Source organism: Cupressus sempervirens, chromosome 3, assembly GCF_028749045.1.
Source record: "Cupressus sempervirens isolate cs-2001-9-10 chromosome 3, ASM2874904v1, whole genome shotgun sequence".
Taxonomy (NCBI): domain Eukaryota; kingdom Viridiplantae; phylum Streptophyta; class Pinopsida; order Cupressales; family Cupressaceae; genus Cupressus; species Cupressus sempervirens.
This window is the reverse complement of record NC_143120.1, coordinates 619,195,354-619,209,554: the sequence shown is the minus strand read 5'-3', so window position 1 is coordinate 619,209,554 and position 14,201 is coordinate 619,195,354.

The window sequence follows — 14,201 nt, the reverse complement described above, 5'->3', positions numbered from 1 at the left end:
CTAGGGTTTCCCCAGTTAACAAAATATGGTGTTATGAGCTCTCTTTGTGCATGGTTGTTTATACTATTCAACATTATTGGTTTTCTTTCTTATGCATGTATTAAAGTAGTTAATAATATCCAGCTGTGGGCAAAGTGGTTGAAAATACTGATTCACCCCCTTCTCAATATTATCTATTTGTAACAAAGAATTGTATGTGTATTTCATAAATATATGCCATCATTCTTGCAAAAAATGATTGTATATGTTGGTTTGCATGTAATTCTTTCAAACAAGTCTTAATGGAAGAACTTGTTTCTTAGAGAATTTGGACATAACTATTTAGTTTCCTAAGCAATAATCAAGATCTATGTATATTCTATATAATGATTACTTTTGTGAAATGATTTTATTTTAGGCATGTAACTGCTACAAAAGGTACATACATGAAGAGCTTGAATTAATTTAAGTTATTTTATTTTCTTTAGTTCTCTACAACTCTAGTGAGAATAAAAGACAAAAGTGATCAAAGCACTGATACCAAAACTGATGCATTCCAATGACTAAAGTGAGAAAAACCTACATATGAATTTTGTCAACTGCAACGTGGATTTTTACAATCAACACAATATTACATTAAATATATGTGCATACTAACCTATTTCAATAGAGTAATCCATTTTGCTAAATAAACTCTATCCTTGTTGGGTGTCTTGGGGTCCTTTTGATCTATAGGTAAGGGGTGACATACCCTTTATTATTTGGCTCTGATTTTGCAGCTCTTGTGTAGTAGTAGAGCAACTAAGAAAATTTTAAGTAATTAAAATCAAAATTTGCCTTCGTAGCACAAATAGACTAGCTACTAGTGATAGAATTTATTTTCTAATAGAAAAAATTAATGCAAAGGGGAATCTTTTTAAATTGCATGGTTGTATTTATATGTTTAGTCACTTTGTAGTAGATATTACTTCTAGTATTTTATCTTCCTCTAATCCAATGCTTTGTTTTTACTTTGTTATCATTTATAGACTTTGGACTTTGTACGAGTCTTATATCTTGGAGTGATCATTTTTAAATGTTAGAGTGAAGTACTTTTGTTGTTTTTTATCGAATCAATGGTGTTGAGGTCCACAATCACATCATTATCTAAAATATTTATACAATCATGAATGATTGTTCCTTAGTAGTCTCAATATGATTCTCCTCCTGGGGGATCCCTTCCTTATTTACGTATTCTTGATGTAGGATAATGTTGTTCTCTCTACTTAGCTAAGTTTCTTCTTGATTATCTCATCTAGCTTTGGAATAAGACATAGTTAGATCTTTCATTTTAAAAATTTTTTTTACTCATTTTCTAGTTTTATTCTACCTCCTTAGCTAAGGGGATACCAACATTCCTTTCTTTTAGTGTTTTAAAACTCAACTCTTTGGTAATTCATATCTATATTTTGTATAAAACTTGTTGATTCCTTTAAAATGTAGTTTGCAAGCATTACTAAGAGGCTTATATTTTCTACATACATAATAGTAGGAATTGTCATTTTCATATTTGATGGCTCAATCCCCAGCTCCAAATTGATATTGGATGGTAATAACAATGGGGAGGACAGAGTTATCAGTTACATTAACAAACTCTCATGCAAAAATGAGTCGAGATTTATTTTGGTTCATTATATCCATAATCAAGAGGCCCCAAAAGGAATATACAATGCTTCTAGAAAACCCTTAGTTATGATATTCTAAGGGAATTTATAGAGTCAAAACTAGGTAGGAGTTCTCAACTATCCCTAAATCTTTTTGATGGTCAAAGCCTAGATTCAACTTAAAAAGAAATAAAAAAGCTTTAAAAGGTATTATTCTACCATATATCTGGGTTCTCTTATAATATTTTTAACAAGATCTTCCACATTTATAAATATAAAAGGAAAAAGGTTATTGACCACCACACTAATCTTCATGTTACATTTAACTTTGTTTTGAAGATAAGTCCATTAGCTTAAATAGTCTACATTAGAATGAAAGGTGAGGAACTTATGAACAAGGGATAGACTAAGATGTGTTATGATGTAATTATTAACTCATTAAGGACTTCAACCATTAAATAATGAATCTTGCATTGTCTCTCTTGGTCATCCAATGGGGTTTCTTTATCCATTTTGGGAAGATTGACACCCAAAACCTTACCATTGAAAGATGTGGCTCCACTTAAAAAATGAGCATAGATTAAATGGTGGGGATTTGGAGGGTAAGACACAAGACCTATGTCCTATAGCACCAAAATTAGCACCAACCTAATGCAAGGTACCAAGGTTCATAGTAATGTCGCTTGTATCAGGAGGGGGGAGGGAACTAGAATGAGGTCCCCATCAATTTTTCTCATCTAGGACATGTGCCAAATGATACTATTATAGAATAGTCATTCAAACCCTAACATGAGAACATCAAAGTGATCTTATTAAATCTCACAAACAAACACACACACACACACACACACATATGCATATCTATATGTATTTATGTATATATACACATATGTATAAATAAAGAAAAAATCTAATTAAAAATATTAGAATATCTATAAATGTAAAATACACATAAGCATAAAATACACATAAGCATTAAGATCATTACATATATGATTGTTATATCCAGTTTTTTTCTATAAGTTTATTTCTTTCTTTAAAATTAATTAAAAGTATACACTCTTTAAATAAAAGTAGTAGAAAGGTATATTTAAAGTCTATGGAATGACATATGAAAGATCAATGTACAATAACCCAATATGAAATGAAATTAAAGAGTTAATACAACAATAATAAAAAGAAATATTTGTTATCAGAATTTTGCAAAATATCAGAGGGGATAATGATCGCGAATCGACTCTAACCAATAAAAACCTCTATCATGAATCGACTCCTAACCAATAAAAACATCCTTTAACTAGAAAAGACCATCTTGGACTATTATCATGGTGAAGTACAATGCAACTTATATATGCACCACTTTTTCAATGTATGACTAAGACTATTAACACTTCTATGGGTGCATATAAATTGCCTTGGCGAAGTACAACGCTAAAAATGTGAAGCTGGGAGTTAATTGCTAACACTAATGGTAACTTATCAAGAGTAAGCGTTTCATTAATGCCAAGCTGATTTGAGTTGGAACTTGACCTAAATAATGAAACTGAGTTCATGAACGGGCATTTCGGAGATCATGATGTAATCCATGTTGGTTATCATTATTGTTATTTGTCGTCTTAATAACGGTACAGAGATCGCAGTCCTCAGCCCCAATGAGGCACAAGTCACAGTGGGAAATTGCAAGGCTTGAAGCTGATGTGAAATGATAAGTCTTTGCATTTTTGTCTAGAGAATATTGTATTCTGCCATCTCCATCTTTCTCTTCTAACAATCAGTTGATGTGAAATCCAATGGAACCTACTGTGTTGCTTTGCAATCGACCTCATTCCATCAATGTATTGTTAGAAGAGGAAGATGAACATAATAGATTTGAATTTCTAGGCAGCCTTTCTTTAGCTTCAGGCCATGCAATTTCTCACAATGACATCATGTCTACTTTTTCTTCAGATGCATTGTATAAATCCTCCATTTCATAACCAAATCTCCCTTGTAGCTATGAAGCCATTGCCGACTACCTGTGAAAGTACAAAATACGTTGAAATTAGCCAAACAGACAAATCAATATCATCTTCTCGTAAGCTTGATCTTTCCTATGTATTACTTAATCATATTTCTTTCTTCTTTAGTCAAGTATGACCCTTCTTCAATTTCTCGTGCCAAGAAAAGGGACAGGCTAATCTCCAGACAAAATGTCTCGAGTATGACCCTTCTTTAATTTCCCATGTCAAGAGAAGGGACCTAATCTCAGAGAAAATGTACTAAAGACAAAACAAAGTCAAACTTTTTTTTTTTTTTCAGATTCACAAAACACTGTGATTTTTTTTCAATTTTTTTGTTGTTTTCTGTTACAAACTATACAGATCATGAAAATCAAATGCTGAAATTTATTTAGCTATGAATATTGCCTCATGTATTCAAACATAAATGTTAGACCATGTTGTTCTGTCTCGCGCAGACACACACTTATTTGATAGCTACACAAAAATCAAAACAAAATCAGTTAAACTAAACTAAATTGACATTTATAATACTAGCTGATCAGTCTGCCCAATTCAGATTCAAATGTAGAAACAGTATTTTTTCAATTCAACCAGCCATTTCATCAATTAAGCAGCACGGATCCTAATTCAACCTGCTAACATGAAATTCAACAAATTTTTATATACACAAGAATTGTATATGTCATGTATTTTATAAAAGTATGCCACTATTCTTCCAACGAATGATTGTATGTGTGGGTTTTAATGCAATTGCTACAAACATGTCTTTAAAGGAAGAGCTTAATGTTTCATAGAGTACTTAGATGGAACTATTGAGCTTCATAAATAATAATCAAGATCCATGTATATACATCATTATATAAATGATTACTTATGTGAAATGACGTTATGGCAGGGAAGTAACTTCTACAAAAGGTTCATACATGCAGAGATTGAATTAATTTGAGAAGCTCGTTTATTCTCTTTAGTTCTCTGCAACTCTAGTGATAATGAATCACAAAAGTGATCAAAACATTGAACAAAAACTGATGCATTCCACAGACTAAAGTGAACAAAATCTGCATATGTAATTTGTCAAATGCAATGTCATATTTACAATCAACACAACCTTACATATATATATATATATATAAACTAACCTGTTTCTGTAGAGCAACCCATTTTGCTGAATAAACTCTATCTTCGTTGGCCGTCTTGGGGTCCTTTTGATATATAGGTAAGATGCTACATACCCTTTTATTATTTGGTACAGGTTTTGTAGCTCTGCTGCAGCAGTAGAACAATTAAGAAAATTTAAAACAATCAAAATCAAAATGTACCTTCAAATGGACATTCATTAAAATGGTTAGTAATTGAAAAGGCCATGGCTGGGCCCTCCATGCGGCCAATTGAAAGGCAAAGAATTGCTCCAAGTTCTCTATTTCATGACTATTAATAATGAATTGACACATTTGACAGATACAACGTAGTACAAATAGACTATCGGCCACCAATAGATTTATAGAACTTATTTTCTAATAGAAAAAATAAATGCAAAAGGGAAAATTTCTAAATTGAATGGTTGTATTTATATGTTCATTCACTTTGTGGTACATGGATAAAAGTCTAAAGTAGTTGAGTATATTAAATAGATGTTGTGTATTGGTGAATATAATATGTAATATTTATAATAATATAAATATAAGTAGTTGTGTTTAAAGTTGTTAATGTTCTTAATAAATATTTTATATTATTGGAAGAAATGTATTTACTAAATTTGGAGAATACTATATTAGATTATATTGTATTTATACTTTAATAATAATAAAAATTAATATACATATATGTTTCTTCTTTTTAGAGGGTTTTTTCATACATGATGTGGCATCATATTTGATTTGGACTTAAAATGATAGTTTTTAGAGGAAGTCTTATGGCTCTAAAAACTTGAGAATAATTTAAATTCGCAACATAAAAAGAATGACATGTTGTGATGGTTAAGTTGTTGAGTTGTTCTTCATACCATAAAGCTTAAAACTTCATTGGGGATGAAGTCCCCCATTTGTGACCTCACTAATTCATAGCTTTAGAGATCAAAGCACATTCTATGTGTGGGCACCTAAAAATGTTAATGCCACATTACACCATCATATATTTGATATCATAATGATCTACTATGAATTTGAACCTTGGTGCCTACAACACAACTACCACCACTTAACTATCACACCTCAAGATGAACCTTATTAATTAAATAATTTTAATTATTTAATTGATCTATCAAAAACTCATTCCATGTATACTATTTAAATAATTGTTAAATTGTTTAGTTATTTTATTTTCAAATAATTCTTTTAAGATTAATCAAATTTATCAACTAAATACCTAATTATTTATGGTTAAATATATGAGTTTACTTAATCTATTTAATATTTTCTTAGAAAAATAAATAAAACTAATATCATCTTTATAATTTTATATTTATGTAATTATGTTCACTTTAATTAAATTATTTTGTTTCACTAATTATCCTCCATGCACCTCTGCTTCACCAATCCAATCAATTACAACATTTAATTCATGTATTCGCTCAATTCATGCTCTCAAGTAGTGTATTAAATCATATATTGAATTCATCTCTTAAATGTAGCCTAAATATCCTCCAAACAATTATCATTACCCCTCTTTATGATTATTGTTCCTACTTCAATGGCTCATTTTGGCTCAACTCGTATGCCCCTACATATGTGGCTCTTGTCTCATTGATTTATTTTGTTCATATTATCATGATCCCTCTTCTTAAAGATTCCTTTGTATCAATTTGTGTTCCATGTGTTCCTTTCACCACCTCTAATTCTCTTTCAAGAATTGGCCTTATGTTATCCATAGTTTTAGAATCCCTTTTTCAAAACTAGTATTTTGACTGCTTCTCTAGAGAGTGATGTTTCTTCTTGGAAAGTTGCATCATGGATGAAAAAATAAGAAGAGTCAATTCTTAATCAACATAGAAATATTTGATTGCTCAATTGGGCCACTCCTTGGCCAACTTAGGATCTTGTGGGTATTTAACAAAGATGTGCACCAATTCATCTTTGGATTGAAATTCCCTTCGCACCACCCCCCTCATCAAAATGATTTGGAAGGCCATCCCCCCATATGTGTAATAGAACATATGGAATGATAGGAATAACTATATTCTCATAGAAATAGATATCCCCCGGAAGTGGTTACCTGAATTATAGTGGGAGTGATAAGGGAGTGTGCTTTGACTTGGAAATGGAACCCCCCAACCCTCCCACTCATGTTGAGAGGTGTTGGGGAGAAGTCTGAGATACCTCCTAGTTAATTGAGAAATTTGATACTTCAAAGCCCCAAAAAAGATCGAATACCATATGGAAGCCAACACCCCCCTTGAATTGGTGTAAATTAAATTTTGAGGGGTCAAGGAGGAGTGATGGTCTTATGATAGGAGGAATCATTCTGAATGATTAAGGAGTTTGTATCAAGGGGTATTCAAAGAAATGTGGGAAATTTTTGAGAAATGAGGCGGAAGCCATAGGACGAACACATAATATGAGAATTCAAAATTTGATAGTGGAGGGGGATTATTTATTAGTAATTGAGGTTGTTAAAGGAGATAATAAGATGAATTGGCATCCCATGTTGATTATTAGAGATGTGCAAATTCTCCTGAACAGGATTAATGAAGTTCCAATTCAACATGTCTATAGGGAGGGGAATCAAGTGGTGGACAGCATGGCGAGGTGCATACACAAGGCTATTAATGTTAGAATCTGAAAAGATTAATAACCCAGAAAACTAGTGCAAAGAGTAAATATCTAAACTATGAATGCAAATGATACAAAATCAAAATAGCATCATAGAGTTAGTCTCCAAGAGAGTAATGCAAATGCTAGAAGCAAAATAGCATTAAGAGGATGCAAAACAAGAGATACAAATACAAGCCAGGTAGCATGCTTATATAGGCTAGGAAGAGAGAGGAGGTGGCAACACCAACCAATGAGGAGCAACCATCTATCGGACTAAAGATAGCAAAGTATCTTCCCAAGATAGCTAATGGATGCTCACATGTAGGAAGGTGACACCTCACAACCATTCACCTAATAAGACATGCTTTATTAACCTAAGCGAGATTATTAAAAGTGTAGGAAAAACCTAGCAAAATAGGAAAAAATAAAAAACTACACTAACACCCCCCCATAAGCGAAGCTTAGTTGGATGTAGAAATGGGTCCCGGCAATGAGGCCATGTTAGGTACCCAAGTACAATGCAAGAAGATGCAACCTCTGAAAGTGGGGAAAGAGAGAAAACCACAAGGGAAAAACCCTCCCCCAAAAAGAGGTAAGAACCTAGTGAAGAACTGAAGAAGTCTCCCGCTAGGGAAATTGTCCCCTAAAATAGGAACAAGGAGTGATCATGAAGAAGCAGCATCACTGCAATCTACTCAAAAAATCATGCACTTTCAAAAAAAGAATTGCCTCGATCTGAGGTCGTATGAGAAAGTTATGATCCTCTGAAGTTTCCAAAACGAGAACTGTGCACAGTCACGGCTGAGAATCTACAATTTCTGAAGAATTCATGCATGAAAATCAAAAACTAACTCCACTAGTGGATAGAGCACAAAAAAATAGCCAAGTTCATAACAAGAATCATCAAAATCGGAGTCCGTATGAGCAAGAACGAGACATTTGAAAACTGCATTCAAATCTGCAACTGCCAACGGAGAGGGGTATGGCTGTAGCTTTGCATGCTCGATTCTGAAAAATATACAGCTTGCATGCAAAATCTAAAAGATACCCAGATGGTTTTTCGGGGCTGAGAACAAAACCCAAAAAGCATTTTTCTTGCTGATGAACAGAAGATGTTGCTGTAGTGTAAATCAGACGCTTTTAATAGTAAAAAATGGCTCCAAAAATCAGAAAACGACCCCAGCAACCAAAATATGACATGCAAATGCTGGATCAGCTTCTTAAGTCCATCAATGGCATGTTGGAACCTGCAAAACTGATTGAAAACTCCAAATATGCAAGTTGGTTGTCAAATTTGAGATTGAAACCCCAGAGAAAAACTGTTTTTGTCAAAACTTTTCTGATTCTCAGGATCATCCAAAGATGCAAGAGAAGAGCATACTTTGTTTTTCAAAAAACTACAATAAAGTTTATTTGCCCCCCCCCGAATCTCTCAAATAAGGAAACTAAAATCTACTCTTGCACATAGAAAAGCTCTGATACCATGTTAGAATCTGAAAAGATTAATAACCCAAAAAACTAGTGCAAAGAGTAAATATCTAAACTATGAATGCAAATGATACAAAATCAAAATAGCATCATAGAGTTAGTCTCCAAGAGAGTAATCCAAATGCTGGAAGCAAAATAGCATTAAGAGGATGCAAAACAAGAGATACAAATACAAGCTAGGTAGCATGCTTATATAGGCTAGGAAGAGAGAGGAGGTGGCAACACCAACCAATGAGGAGCAACCATCTATCGGACTAAAGATAGCAAAGTATCTTCCCAAGATAGCTAATGGATGCTCACATGTAGGAAGGTGACACCTCACAACCATTCACCTAATAAGACATGCTTTATTAACCTAAGCGAGATTATTAAAAGTGTAGGAAAAACCTAGCAAAATAGGAAAAAATAAAAAACTACACTAACAATTAATTCTCAAGTTTTGTAAAATGAGTACAATATTTTGGTAGAGATTAAATCACTAGCTCAAAAAGAAGCCTTTCCAAGTAATGATGTCCACTTTAATTAATATTTAAAAGCAAAACCTCCATTATTTTGCATTTAGTGAGGGACAACATCACTAAACTTATATTTAAAATGGTGGGTTGGGCCATGATGTTACTAACTTTAGTGGAAGTAATCATTTTGGAGTCACATCTACCTTTAATTTGTCAATTATGATTTGTGATGGGAAATAGAAGCTTGGTAATCAATGCAAGATCTAGGATGATATCCTTCTACACTCAAGAAAGACACTTTTCCAAATTTCATGGCCAACTTTTAAGGGAGGATTATGAAAACATGATGATTTGGCAATCACGGAATAAATTTAATTTATTTCTTTTTTTTTTAAGTTGTAGTGTGTGGTTTGTAAAGGCTTTGCTCTATTTTTTTGGGTCACTTAAAGTTGGTGAAGGTTATGACAGTTGAGCTAGAGAAGGGAGTAGAGGACCTGATTGTTGAGCTTGGGGAGGAGGAAGTTATGGAGGTACTAATACAAGGATCAAACCACCCATAATTGAAGAGAATGTTTGGAAGGATTAGGCAGCATGGACACACTTATAGGAAGGAGGGCTTATCCTATTCATGGAGAGTATCAAAGGCCATGATGACATGGTGACTTGGCAGTTTGTGGACTCATAGAAGAACCAATGGTTTTACATCAATAGGGTCTCCTTCAAGGTCATTGAAGAGCTAATTGCTAACACTACTATTATGTGGTTGGAAGGTAAAAAATGGAGAAAGAAGTCTAGGGTGGCGGATGTGACAAGCATGGGAAAGTTTTTCCATTCTGATGAAGCCCATGTTTGCTTCCACGATGGTTTTTCCCATGAAAATCTTCAAGAACCCTGGGATATGGTTTGTTATGTCATCATTCAATACATAACCATGGAAGACAGAGTCAAGGTATGCTACTATTATCACTATCCCTTCCTAAACAATTTTAGGAATAAGGAATGCATATCCTTTCCCTATCTTATTTTTCATTCCATGGAACGTTTTCTGTGAAACATAAGAAAGAAGAGAGAGGAAGGAAAAATCTACTTTTTGTATCACCAAGTCTTGATTTTTGTCTCTTTAAATTCTACAAAGGCCTTCACCCCAAAATCCTAAGCCTGAGCCTTTCACCTTTGAAAATCACTGATATTGGTCAAAATTCCCCCCTTCACCTCTACCCAGGGTAATAGGGATCCCATTTCCTCTACTCAGAAGATTAAATTGGAAAAGGTCGAGGTCCTCAATGCTAAGAGTTCTAGTGCCACCATTAGGAAGGGAACCAATAGATCAATTTGATTTGGCTAAATCTAATAAATCTAGTTTAATTGATAATTATGGGAGAAAGTCTAGCCTTAGACCCAAATGTAAAGCCACTAGAAGGATTTATGGGGAGCAGGAGGAAGAGGAAACTAAAATTGAAGGTAAAGATGGGGAATTAATGAAGGAGGAACCAGACATCTCTTTTCCCTATAGGATTTTAGACATCTTCAAAATGGAGACCAATACCTCAGATTCTGAGAAGGGGGGAATGTTGGGGAACAAGGTATGGTTACTTCACCTGTGAGAATGGAGAATATTGGAAGCCAATCTAAAGAGGAGGTTAGAGGGAGAGAGAGGATGGACAAAAGCCTAAAAAATGGAGGCAGATCACAGCTAGTTGGATGAAACCACTATGGGAGGAACATACAAAGTAAAGGGGATCCCAGAGATTGAGAGGCTAGAGAAGTCTATTGCAAACTAATAATTAGAAGAATGTAGAACTGGAGGGTGCTAATTTATTAGTATAGGTGATGCATTTAGCAACCACAACCCTTTGCCTCATGAAGAATAACAAGGAAGGAACTAATGATGCTAAGGATATGAGATGACTCACTCATTGTGTATGATTTCTTGGTTGATGAATGGTTGTGACTAGAGAATCCAAGGAGCAAGAGCATGGAGAATTAGTGCTTGCTAGTGTCCTTTCAGTTTAATTTGTGTTTTGTGTTTAGTAGGTTTTTTAGTGGCCTATGGGCTCTCTCTATTAGTTTTTAATAGACTAATTTAATGGCCTCTATGAATATTTTGGCCAAGTTTATGTATAATTTTTACATTCTAATGATTTTTTCTAGTACTAGTATTAAAAACACTTTATCAAGGGGGTTTTTGGTGGCTAAAAGGGGGTTACGTAGTTGCATGGTAATGACTTCTAATTGATTCTCAGTCTACATTTTATTTTGTATGGGTGAGCTCCCAATTTTAGTTACTTCTTAATATCAAAAACATAAGAAAATAAATTTAATAGGCACCATGATAAAAATATGTTATATATTTTAGACAAATATATTTGAAGAAATGAATGTTATTTTTCTTTCTAAATTTTAATATCCTTCAAATCAACACAAACTTTTAAAATCAATCATCTAATATATTCTATTTAATATTAATCAAAAGTGAAAGTTAATTCATAGAATCAAGAGTAATGTAGTATGAAGGGATAAAATAGATAATGTAGAAAGTATGTAAATCCGTAACAAACAAAAATCAATTCAAACTAGTTTAGTTTATATTATAGATTAAGATAGGACAATAATATTGATATATAATTTTGAAATAATTATTTTCATGGGAATTAAATAAACTCTCATGTATTGTTTTGAGGATTTAGACATAAATGGCATGCAGCCTAGAATCGAAATGTCATAAATCTAGGGTTAATGAATGATTTGTCATGAAATTTATTTTTCTAATAATTTTTCATTTAAGAAACTATATATTTAGTCAATCCAATTGGTCATATGTTGCTAAATCTTTTACACTTTACATGTAGTTTAATTATAGTACATAGGGTTAAAAGATTTGAGAGTTATAGGTTCATATTTGAATAAGATTAATAATGTAAAGAATATTTTCTAGATATTTTTGAAGGTATAATAAATAAAATAATTGTCAATAATAAAATTTAGTATCATTAGTTTAATCTATTTATTGGAGCATTTTAAGTAGCATCAATATTAAGCCATGTCGTAATTATTCCTGGAGCATTTATAACTATCATTATTCAACTATTTATTTATTTTATTTATTCTAATAGTATTTAAATTTTATTTTTTGATATTTAGCATGTGATAAATATTAATTATATTCTTTTCATTCCCAATATTTATGAAACAAGTTAGATTAATAAAATGTATTTCAAACATAGGATATATACATATGAAAAATAATAAATATATGTAAAATTTAAAAGGTCCTACTTTGTAATTTTTTCCTTGTTTACTTCATTCTCCTAGCCACTTTGTCACAACAAATATTAAAATGACCTTTTAATAAATTATATTACACAATAAATGTTCAAGGGACTATGATCTAATCCCTAATATTTTCTTAAGGTAATATTTTTCTATCTATACAAAATTCCTTTCATTGCTTGAATTTGCACCCTTTCCTTTATGTTTTGTAAAAAAAAAAAGGAAAAATTAATATAGTCATTTATAATAAACAATAAAAAATATAAACAAACACAATCTACATATCAATTAATGATTTTGGATGAGTTATCTTTCTAAGAAACAATTGTAAATTTGATGAATTGCACTAACTTGATTGTATACATAATGACATATATATTACATCCTTATACATAAGCATTAAAATTCTTTTGCGATGCTCCATTCAAATTATTTCAAATATTCTTATTACTAAAAATATCCAAATTTGAATTATCAAGAAACTCTCAGAGAGGTTTTAAGAGCACCATTTTTAAACAAATAAAAGAAATCAAGAAGGTGAAGAGTACATATTTTCATAGGATGAAATTTAATCTAGTAGACATCACTATTATTACAAAAACTAATGATAAAAGAAAAAAATTGTAGCCATGTGCAATTATTTTTATACATAATATTTTGAAGACAACTCAATTCAATTTTTTTCACTCTATTTCTAATACATTGAACTTTAACTAATATAAGTTGTGATTGAAACATTAAGATAAAGTATATTACCAAATTTATATCACACTTTAAATTATCGAATATAGTTCACTAAGTTTAGATTTGTGAAGACTACACACTACCATGCAAAGAAAAATAGCATTACATGATTTTAATTTTTTATATATTCATAGGTAAAAATAAAAGTTCTACACAAAAAATAAAATGAAAAATTATGATCATATAAAAATCATAGTAATCAAATAAATGTCATTTATAAAAGGAGTAAAATTTTCAAACCATATAGATTATCATTTTAACTATACAAACATCCATTAAAAATATTGTGTTTTAAGTTAAATAATCAAGGTAAAGGAAACTTATCCCTTATAGAGATAGATAATTTAAAAAGAACATTTCTAACTACAAGGCACTATGTTTCTTAGCATTGAAACTATTTTTAAATGAGACTTTTTCCTTTTTTTTTACCCTTTCGTGAATTGATTTTAGCTTCTAGTTAACTTGAAAATGATAGTTTATCAAAATTTACATGAATAAGGTAATTTCTTTCTGTAATATTCAATCAAGTAAACTAAGAGTTCCATAAAAGTATTTAAATCCATAATACCAACTCTAGAGATGAAGTTACCTAGATCACATATAGTGCCATAAAAATCCTCTAAGGCACCTTATTACTTAGAAGGGTATGATAGGTAGTTCAAATCTCCCGCAAGAATCCATCTATCTAAAGAATAGTTTAATATCAATGAGGAAATGGATTTACATAAAGACGCTCTTGGTAATCATCAATTGAGAGTATAAATATTTTCCAAAGTTTATGTTTAACTAAATTTTAGATTATGTGGAGTGATAATCATAATATGAATATAATAATAAAAATTATTTCAAAGAAGGAAGTACAATTCCATCAAG